At 43.3% G+C, this 11054-nt stretch overlaps 1 long non-coding RNA gene across 1 annotated transcript; it reads right to left on the bottom strand.

Annotated features, from left to right (window-relative positions):
- Positions 1–6126: 6126 nt before the first annotated feature.
- Positions 6127–8995, bottom strand: LOC109493812. The gene is made up of 2 exons (XR_002148240.3): positions 7784–8995; positions 6127–6532 (listed from the first exon to the last, which is right to left on the bottom strand). It is a non-coding gene; the product is annotated as an uncharacterized LOC109493812 (long non-coding RNA).
- Between the last annotated feature and the right edge of the window lie 2059 nt (positions 8996–11054).

Here is an 11054-nt window from a genome sequence, read left to right as displayed (position 1 = left end):
ACTCAGTGATCCTTCTTTCCTTTACCTCTACTCTTTTCCCTTAAGGTGAGTTCATTATTATGAGGATTTATGGTCCCTCAAGTGAATAGAGTCTGCCAGTCTTTTCTATCAGCTGTGCAGACATGTCCAGGCCTGACTGGATCTGAGGGCAGAGAAAAAAAAGCCTGGCTTTAAGCTGGGTCTCCTGCTATGCAAATTTATAAAAATATTTCATGTCATAGACTCGTGGATTCACTCATTTGGAGGTGAGTCAAAAAAGTTAAACGCACAAAAGACTATGAAAAGAAGTGAGCAGGAGGCAACAGCAAATGGGAAACCACACAAGGTGTCTACTACTCATCTGGTCTTGAGTGAGAAAGAATCATGACTAATACAAAAATCGACAACCATGCCCCTCAGAGGGCACTGATCAAAGCAAATGTACTTCCATTATTTTCTATCTTGATTTAATCTTAGGGGGCCAGTTTTCCAATCCAGGAAACTCAACCCAATTCAAGAACTCAGAGGGGCGCCTGGGTGGCTCAGTTGGTTAAGCGGCTGACTTCAGCTCGCTCAGGTCATGATCTCGCAGTTCATGGGTTCAAGCCCCGCGTCAGGCTCTGTGCTGACAGCTCAGAGCCTGGAGCCTGCTTGGGATCCCATGTCTCCCTCTCTCTCTCTGTTCTTCCCCTGCTCGCACTCTGTGTGTGTGTGTCTCTCTCTCTCATAAATAAATAAATAAATAAATAAATAAATAAATAAATATTAAAAAATTATAATAATAAAAAAGAAAGTATCTGCAGATAACTGAGTCTATTTTGGATAATGCTGAGTCTTTCACATTCTTGACCCTTCTTTTGCTCTTCCCTAAGAGAGCACGTGGCTATAGAGGATGACCGTGGTATGTAGCTCATGTAAAGGACAGACAGAGCCCTTGGATTCACACAATGTCTTCTAGATCAAAGCTTCTGAAACTTAAATGCGACAGGAATCATATATTGATATAGACTCTGAGGCCCACTGGCTCTTTTTCCTAGGTAGAATTGGTTCTCTCTTTTCCTGAAACAGTGAGCCTTAAGGCTTAGCCATGGAGGCAAAAGTTGCAAGGGAACATGATTTAGGGAGGAAATAAAACTATATTGGCTTACTATATCAGATACGTTAAAACTATATTCATTCATCTCATAAATGCTAATTCACATAGCCCATTTCTGTTCCTCCTTCCCTTCTGACTTAATTGTAATAGAGTGATTACCTTACCTCATATTCTTGTCCTGTTTTAGGAATCTAGCCCGTTCTAGAGACCCAGCTCTCCACTATAATGTTGACTGATATTATGATATCTACAATAGGAGTGTGACAGGTTCAGAGACCAGGGCAAGTGACCCAATCAATATCCTCTTCCAGTGTGAGCCTTCATTCAATAGAGAGTGCACCTGTTCTGCCTGGGCCAGATCCTGTGAACTGACGCTTCACAGCTCTGGTGGTACCCGGGAGGTCATTGTTGGTGATGATAAGGAGCTTTTCATTGTTAAAGGCTTTACCCATTAAAAAATATCTGATTATTGATTTTCTAGGCCCTCTGATTTCTGTAAGGTCAAGATTACTCTGTTGTAAGGGGAAAGTCTTTTCTCCCTGTCTGGAATGTCCTTTCCCCACTGTCTGCTTTGAAAATTCCTACTCAGTTTTTATTTTATTTTATTTTTAAAAAATTTTTAAATGTTTATTTATTATTGAGAGACAGAGAGACACAGAATGTGAGCAGGAGAGGGGCAGAGAGAGGAGGAGACACAGAATCCAAAGCAGGCTCCAGGCTCCTAGCTGTCAACGCAGAGCCTGATGCAGGGCTCGAACTCACAAACTGCGAGATCATGACCTGAGCTGAAGTTGGTCACCCAACCAACTGAGCCACCCAGGCGCCCCTCCTACTCAGTTTTTAAAACCCAGCTATAATGCTGCCTACTCGGGACAGCCTTCTCTGAGTCCTTCCCTGCGCCCAGGAAGACTCAAGTTCTCCATTATGTGCCGCTGCTATATCTTGTAAGCACCTCTATTATGACACCATTCACAGTGGATCAGGAGTATTTGCCACCATGTCTGTCTCGCTTACCAAAGTTTCTGTACTGTTCACACTAGTCCACAGTCTGGCATACGGTACAGGATCAATAAGCATTTGTCGACTGAGTGACTGGCTGAAGGAACAAGTGAGTGGATCTCAAGTGTCAGTGCCAAAGGTCCCACAGGTAGTATAAAGGAATGTTGGAATCCGACAACGGATTGTGACCCCCAGGCCCACTTTTCCCTGGCACCACGCTGCCTCGCACTTTTGGAATTTCAAATTGAGCAAGCTTGTTGTCTACCTGTGATACATAGGAGTGAACCTCCATGAGCCTTACATATTTTTCCAGCCCTTTCTCTCTTCCCTACCCTTCTTTTGGTGAAGAGTAGATTTCCCAGAATTGTCACTGGAACTAAGTTTTTGTCAGCAATTTGTCTATCTGTTTGTTTGTTAGCAAACTAAGTAATGTTAGCAAGATAATAAAATGGACTGGCATCAGGTTGAGTCCGAAAAAATCAAGAGCAGAACAGAACTCCTTTCCTTGATGAATTGCTGGCATTTCTCATATGTCTCTTGTGTGCTTGACATATTGGTAAGATTTTTGCATACTTTCATTTAATCGTAACAATTGCCCTTTGAGAGAAGCCTTCCTAATAGGCTTTACTTCACAAATGGGCAACTGAGACTCATAAGATATCATCTTAACTTCCCAAGGCCACATGGCTTTAGCAGTAGCAGAACTGGGACCCAAGCCTGCACGGGCATGCCTGATGTCAAAATCTACTCTCTTAAAGTAATGGAGTCCACCAGGAATATACCAGCAAGGAAGACGGAAGAGGAATTAATTATGAATTAGCACTTATTAGGGTAATAGGTACCTGTCAAGCTTTGTGGCCACCCAGCATCTCTGAACACCTTTCCTATATTTGGGTGATTTTCCATATTAAGAGTCCTACCCTCCCAAAGGTGGAAACCAGATGTTTGCACTTGTACAAAAAGGGAAAATTCCAGTCAACATACATACACAAGGACTAACCTAATGAGTAAGTGAATGGACCTCACAAAAATAGAAGCAGTAGCTGGTACACTGTTCCCTATTACCCACTGCATCCTGTGAAACTCATTAAACAAGAGAGCCATTAGAGGAAAGTGGCTCTAACACCTTGGTGGCCAATATAAGCCAAGCAGAATCTAAATCTTACCTTTACAAATGCCACAAGGTTATGAAATCAAAACACTAAAGACAGCCAATCACAGCCAAGTAGGCTTTAAGCTATAGCCAATCAAATAATTTCCACACTTTCTCTATTAAGTTTTTCCCCTGGCTCCTGTGGGCAGAGCACTCCTATTCACTTCTGACTTGGTACCACCCAATTCAAGTAAATTTTTGCTCAAATGAACTCTCAAACATGTTTAGTATACCTCAGTTTGTTTTTTAGCAGTTCTAAGGCATCGCACAGAGATCTCATGAGGCCAGGGAGCAGAATCCCAGAGAGTGACCTTAATCTTGGTCCACGAGGCTTACGAGCTACATGATTAAGAGAGGCATTGGCCCCTCTCATCGGGTAATTAGGGGTCAGGGTACCATAGTAATATGGCATGGCAGAAAACTGGCTCTCACCCTACCTTGACCTTTCATGGCTTTGGGGAACATCAGGCCTTCTTCTAGTACAAAGTAGAAGCTGGAGATCAAGTTGTATGACGTAGTCAACTATTGATTGAACCCCAACAACCAAGCACCATTCAAGACCGCAGAGGTAGCAGTCCTTCTACTGCATGATCAGAATGCTGGGGTCTGAGCCTCAAGGTTGACCAGAATTGACTGCCTTAAGCCACTGGGCTTGATATTCAGTTCCCAGCAAATTTTCAGGGAAGGCGCTCACGGTCAAGAAGGCAACCTGCCAAGAGAATCAGTCTTAGACAAATTTTCCCTTTCTCTCCCTTGCTTTCCCAGCCTCCCTTGCAATAAGGGCATAGGTGTGGGTTCTAGGCTCTGCTGGTCAGACACACCCATGTGAGATTCGATTTCGAAGAAACTGGGGGAGGGGCGCCTGGGTGGCTCAGTGGGTTAGGCGGCCAACTCTTAGTTTCTGTTCAGGTCATGACCTCACAGTTTGTGAGTTCAAGCCCCACATGACAGCCTCTGCACTGTCAGTGCTGGGAGAGAAACTCTCCTTGGGTTTCTCTCTTTTTCTCTCTCTCTCTCTCCATCTCTCCCCCACTTGCTCTCTCTGTCTTTCCCAAAATAAACAAATAAACTTAAAAACTTCTGTTTGGAAGAAAGCAGGGTGAGAATACAGGAGCGTGAAACATATACTGGCTAATACCAGAGGCCTCTGTTTCTGGGAAAACCGTGGCTGCAACTCTGGAATCCAGGACCCGACATCAGTGTGCCTGTTACAGTGTCTGTGCCTAGAAAAGGCTGCAACAGGGCCGCTTCCGGGACAGACCCATGGGTGGTTTGATGTTGCTTCTGCCCTAACCCTGCCGGATATTCTCTGAGCTACCTAATAACCCGGAATAAACTTATCCTCTGCTTCAAGCGGCTGAAGGAGGTTCTGTTGTTTGCGACCTAGAAGCAGAGTGGTAACTGATCGTCTGTTTGGGGCCGGGCACCGCCCTCGACGCTGTCCCATCCTTAATCTCTTTGGATCCTTACACACAACATACCGGACAAAGACCGTCTGAAGTGCTGAAGGAGAAGGTGGAAAGGCAGCAGTGCGGGCTGGGGCTGACAAGATCCAACGCCAGAGATGACGAGGGCTCCTGTTCTTCAGCTGCTGAGTTCACGCCTTCTCCCAGAAGCGTGCTATCACACACGCCCCGGGCTGTGTGTAAGATGAGCACCACGTGCCCGGCTGCAGACTTGGTGGTGGCAGCTTCCACAGATCCTTCCATGAGCTTCTTCTTTGCCATCCCACTCTGGCAACCAGAGGCACCACACCACTTAGATTTTCCCGCCAACTCTAACTTTCGGCACGCGTAGCCGTGCTTCAGAGAAAGTCCCTAGAGATCGTTCTCTGACCCTGTGATACCCACGCCCCAAGCCCCCCACCTCCCACCAGGCCTTCCTGTTACAACTGCCCACAGTCACGCAAGCTGTAAGCCCTTGACTCAAGTCACGATCTCCAAAATACGTAGTTCCTCTTTTCCTGACCGGACTGTAATAACACGTGTGATAAAACTTTGTTCAAAGCAACCTAGACTTGAAAAACATTGAGCGTCAGGGATCATAAAGACTCGGGTTCTAATTTCAGCTTTGCCCCTTGTAGCTCTATAATGTTCAGTAAATTAATTACTAAACCTCTCTGAGACTTCATTGTCTCATTTCAAAATTATATTCACCTCCTGGGCTTGGTGGTGATAAAATGAGAATGTTTTATAGTGTTGAGAACATAATTGACTCAAATCTCAGGCCCTTTCCATCTTGTGACCAATGTTTAGAAATCAAATGTAATGAGGACATGTGTTTGTTGCCCATTTTAACTGCGAATTCTTGCTTTTTTTTTATTCAAATATAATTTTTTAATTTTTTTTTTTTGAGAGAGAGAGAGAGTGCGAGCAAGGAAGGGGCAGAGAGAGAGATACAGAGAATCTGAAGCAGGTTCCAGGCTCTGAGCCGTCAGCACAGAGCCCAACGTGGGGCTCAGACTCGTGAACTGCGAGATCATGACCTGAGCCAAAGTCAGACGCTTAACTGGCTAAGCCACCCAGGTGCCCGGAGAATTTTTGTTTTTAATACTTACTTACAGGACTTGCAAGGTAAAAGTGAATACCTTTATAAAACACATAGCTTTAAATAATATATATCAAAATAATGTTGTGGTTACTCTGGGTTTGCTCTCTCCAATTGGTTTTTAAAAGTATTCTGGGGGCGCCTGGGTGGCGCAGTCGGTTAAGCGTCCGACTTCAGCCAGGTCACGATCTCGCGGTCCGTGAGTTTGAGCCCCGCGTCAGGCTCTGGGCTGATGGCTCAGAGCCTGGAGCCTGTTTCTGATTCTGTGTCTCCCTCTCTCTCTGCCCCTCCCCCATTCATGCTCTGTCTCTCTCTGTCCCAAAAAATAAATAAACGTTGAAAAAAAAAAAAGTATTCTGTACTATGCTTCTTTTAATGTACTTCAGAAAAAAAGTGTTAAGTTTTCACCGGTTACAGATTTTTAGACTTTCAGAAAGGAGAAGTTTCATTTTTTACATTTAGAAATGGAAAGAAAGATGTTAGACATAGCATATTTTGACTGATAACTAATTGTTCATATGATGGCAAATTCAAACAAAGAAATACAAACAGAAGGGTAGCTAAGAGTTCATTCTGCTCACATGGAGAGGCTCACCAGTGGCTTTGCAAAATGGTTTCACCGAGGTCATGGTTCTCCCAGTCTCGGACCCCAAACATGACTTGGCTCCTTGGGTCTCAGTCTCCTCAGCAGTAATTACAAAGAAGGCTTAACATGGAGTCTTCCAAGTTCTGGCATTCTAGGACCGTGAATGTGAGCTCTGTTGGCAATAAATAACATTTACTCAGTTATTCCTCCTCCTCACCAAATGAGAAGAGGGGTGATAATTATATTCTTCCCAACCCCTGAATGTGACAATTTAAGAGAATAATAATAGCATGGTATGTGTAATAAGGCATTTTGCTGAAAGTTTTATATCCACTATGTATTATTTTTTTAATGTTTATTTTTGAGAGAGAGACAGAGTGTGAGCGGGGGAGGGGCAGAGAGAGAGGGAGACACAGAGTCTGAAGCAAGCTCCAGGCTCTGAGCTGTCAGCACAGAGCCCGAGGCGGCGCTCGAACTCATGAACTGTGAGGTCATAACCTGAGCCGAAGACAGCCACTTAACCGACTGAGCCATCCAGGCACCCCTTATATCCATTATATAATTCAATCCTCATAATGCCAATAACACAAAATTATTCTTGTTCCCTTCTACAGACAAGGAAAGTGAGGCAGAGAAAAGCTAAGCAACCCTCACAATAGCACCCAGTTAGAAGGAAAAAAGCTGAGGGAGTACTGAAGTGTGGTATAGTATATTGGCTCTGGGAGTCAGACTGACCTAGGTGCAAATCCTGACTTAACCATCTTTTGTGATTTAGAGGCACATTACCCAATCTCTCCAATCCTTCATTTTCATTATCTGTTAAATGGTGATGATACTGGGACACCTGGGGGGCTCAGTCAGTTGAGTGTCTGATTCTTAATTTCAGCTCAGGTCATGGTCTCAGGATCATGGGATCGGGGGCGGCTCCATGCTGAGTGTGGAGACTGCTTAAGATTCTCTCTCTCTCTCTCTCTCTCTCTCTCTCCCCCCCCCCCCCCGCTCCTCTCCTCTGCTCACACACTCTCTCTAAAACAAACAAAACAAAACAAAACAAAACAAAACAAAAACAAAAAATGGTGATGAGGCCAGCCGTACTTCCCTACAAGAATTAAATGAAATAATTTGTTTAGCGTTCAACAAGTGATAACTATGCTAGAGATGATAATGATTTATATTACCTCCCAAAGCATTTCCTTTTAACAACAGCCAGTATCCTAAGCAAACTGGCATTTCAAAACCTAAGCCCTGTGCACCGATGTCGTTACACAAATGTTAACCTTTTCCTCCAATTAGAAAGACTAATGCTACATAACTGGCAAAGCTATTTCACATTTCACGTGCACTCAGAGACAAAGTCCAAAAAATTGGCTCTTTATGACAGATTGCTGTACATCATGTTACAAACATATTCCCCACTACTCACAGGAAGGCACTTGGCAATCCAGAAGGAATTCTTCAACATGCTAATTAATGCAGATTATATATCTTCCCAGCAATCGAAAAGGTCAGAGGAATGTATCGCTTCTCTCTTCCATTGATTAAAAAACATTTGCATCCTCTTTTGACCTTCTTCCTATTTTACCCAGAAGAACCGACAATGCCCGCCAGGAATTATTGGATAATCCTCCACCCATTGCCTAATGGCAAGAAACATCTTGACGCCTTTGGGCTCAGCTGTGCTCATTAGGTACAGAAATGCCCTGAGAAGATAGCGAATGTATTCAGATTTTTGTTTGTCTGCAGTTTGATGTAATAGTGTTTTATTTTTGGCCCCCAATTGCTCAGCAAAAAGAAAAAAAAAACTTTGGGTAAGCTGCTGATTTCCTCTAAATCGCTGAGCACAGGGATTGTAGCTTGATAAAGTCATTTAGCTGCTAGACGTTTATATTCAAACCATGCCAATGGCTCTTGCTGGAGCTTTTCATGAGGAATGTGATGATGTCTACTTCTTCATGGGGTTGAAACAACTGTAAATTTACCAGTACTACCTCATAGGAAATTTAAAAAAAATTATTTCATCTTTAGGGCTTTGCAATATAAAAATTTATGTGGGTTTTCAATGAAGATGTTACAAAGAGAAAGTGTGTATGCTCTCACTGAACAAAGTTAGTTGTTCCTGTTTGTTGTTGTTGTTGTTGTTCTCTTTTCTCTCTCTTCTACCAACCCTGAAAGCAAAGGGATTAGCTGAGAATGTAGACTGCTTATCTAAAATCAGAAAAAAAGTGTTGAATTGGGAAAGTGTTGATTTTCCATCCATCCATCCATCCATCCATCTATCCATTCAATAAACATGGGGTTTTTTTTGGATATCTGTAAAAGGCCAGACAATGTGCTACAGACACATAAAACTATGTTGTTTGTTAAGTGAGTTATTCATGTAATAAACATTACCAATTAGCCAGTGTTTGATTCAAGAAAACCAAAAACAAGTCATTATAACATTTGGGGTGAGGTTATAAAAGTATTCAAGGGGTGCCTGGCTGGCTTAGTTGGTAGAGCATGTGACTCGATCTTGGGGTTGTAAGCTGAAGCCCCACATTGGGCGTAGAGCTTACTTTAAAAAAAAAATAAAGAAGTATTCAAAATGCTGAGGAAGCAAGAAGCTGAGGAAATAACTAAGACGTCACCTGTAGTATATGCGACAGAGGCTGAGTTAAAGAGGCACACGGGCTGCCACAGGACATAACAGTAAAGCTGTCTTTGGAACCCTCAGCTGCTAAGGTACTCAGGAGGCAAAGTGGGGGTTGACAGAAAGACTGTGATCTCAAGAACCACATAGCCTTGGGCTTGCAGCCCTATCGTGGCGACTGTGTTTTCGGTCTTCCTTGCAGCTGGGTAAGCCCTTGAAATGAAGTTCCAGTCAATGGTTGCAAATAGAATTAGTGCTATAGATCGAATACAGATGGAACCACAAAATTCACATGTTAAAATCCCAACCCCCTATGTGGATGAGGAGGAGGTCTTTGGGAGGTGATTCTTTCCTGAAGGTGAAGCCCTCTTGAATGGGAGTAGTGCTCTTATAAAAGAGACCCTAGAGAGCGCCCTTTGCCTCTTCTGCCATGTAAGGACACAGCTGTCTATAAACCAGGAAGAGGGCTCTCACCAGACATCACATTTGCTGGCACCTTGCCCTTATTCTTCCCAGCCCTCAAAGCTGTGAGAAATAAACTTCTGTTGTTTATTAAGCCACCCAGTTTATGGTTAAGTTGCTATAACAGCCTGGTGGTCTAAGACAAGTAGTGTAATTTTCAAGAAGTGGCCTTAAGAGAAGGGATTTCTCCCCCCTCTCTATTTTTCTTTTTGTTGGTCGGTAGGTGGACGTGAAAGCTGAAACTAGAGCAATGACCTTAGTTCCATCATCAGATGGAAACCTTGTGAGGAGGATAGAAAACAACATGAGCCACAGTCTGATGGATATGAAGTCACAGTACCAGCCCCATGTGGCCTGTGAGAGGAAAAACAAAGCTTACATGTTTTAGCCACTACTGGCTTCCTGTCACTCGCAGTTGAACTTAATCCTAACTGCTACCAACAATGAGACCTTAATCAAATACAACCTGAAACCCTCTGAGACTCACTTTCCTACAAAACAAGGATAATAATGCCTATATTTTTTTTTTAGAGAGAGAGAGAGCATGAGAGGGGGAGAGGAGTACAGGGAGAGAGAGAAAGAATCTTAAGCAGCCTCCAAACTTAGTGAGGAGCTTGACACAGAGCTCAATCCCATGACCCTGGGACCATGACTTGAGCTGAAATCAAGATTTGGACGCTCAACCAACTAAGCTACCCAGGCGCCACAATACCTATTTTTATAATTGTTGGGAGGACTGAATCAAAAGAATAAATAAATTTAATTCACCCAGAATAATGCCAGGTACCCAGTAGTGTTATTACAAACAGTTGCTATTATTATAGTGATGTTCTTTGTCTTTCCAAAGCTCATGCTCCACAAATCTCTAACACTTGAATAGCACTCCCATTCCCTGACAGTTGTAACAACTGTCATCAAGGTCAAGCACCAGCAGAAATCAAGGGTGTTTACTTGAACAGTGGGAGATACTGAGGTAGGAGATGGGGGAGGAGGGGAGAGTAGGGAGAAATCGATAGTTCTTCTTTAGATATGTGAAGTTTGAGATGCTTCTCAGACATCTAAGTGGAAATAGATGTAGAGTAAGCAATTGGATATATGATTCTGGAGCTAATAAGAAAGGTACTGGAGAGCCACAGATTTGAGACTTGTCAGCACCTCGATGCTATTAAAAGCTATGGGGTAGGATGAGATCACCTAAGAATGTAGATATCAAAATAAGGCGGCCAAGGACAGAAGCTTCAGCATTCTAATATTTAGAGGTCGATAGAGAATAAGTCCTTAATGAGGAAATCAAACCAATATGCTGTCTCAGAAACCTAGACACTCAATGTTTCACAGAAGAGGTAATCAACTGTACCAATGCCCATGAGAGGGCCGAGAGCACATTGGCATTGGTAAGATATGGGTCGCTGGCAACTTGGATGTGGTAGGCAGTCTCTAATGCTCCAGCGAGCCTTGCCTCCTGGTATCATGCCCTTATGCAGTTTCTTCCCCTTGACAATAGACTGGACTTACTGATTTGCACTTAATAGAATACAGCAAACACGATGGAACTTCTGAGATGAGGTTACAAAACGACTGTGGCTTCTATCCTGCGATCTCT

This window comes from Felis catus, chromosome D4 (genome assembly GCF_018350175.1).
Source record: "Felis catus isolate Fca126 chromosome D4, F.catus_Fca126_mat1.0, whole genome shotgun sequence".
NCBI lineage: Eukaryota > Metazoa > Chordata > Mammalia > Carnivora > Felidae > Felis > Felis catus.
The sequence above is the reverse complement of the archived record's forward strand: the minus strand, read 5'-3'. Positions and strand labels throughout refer to the sequence as shown.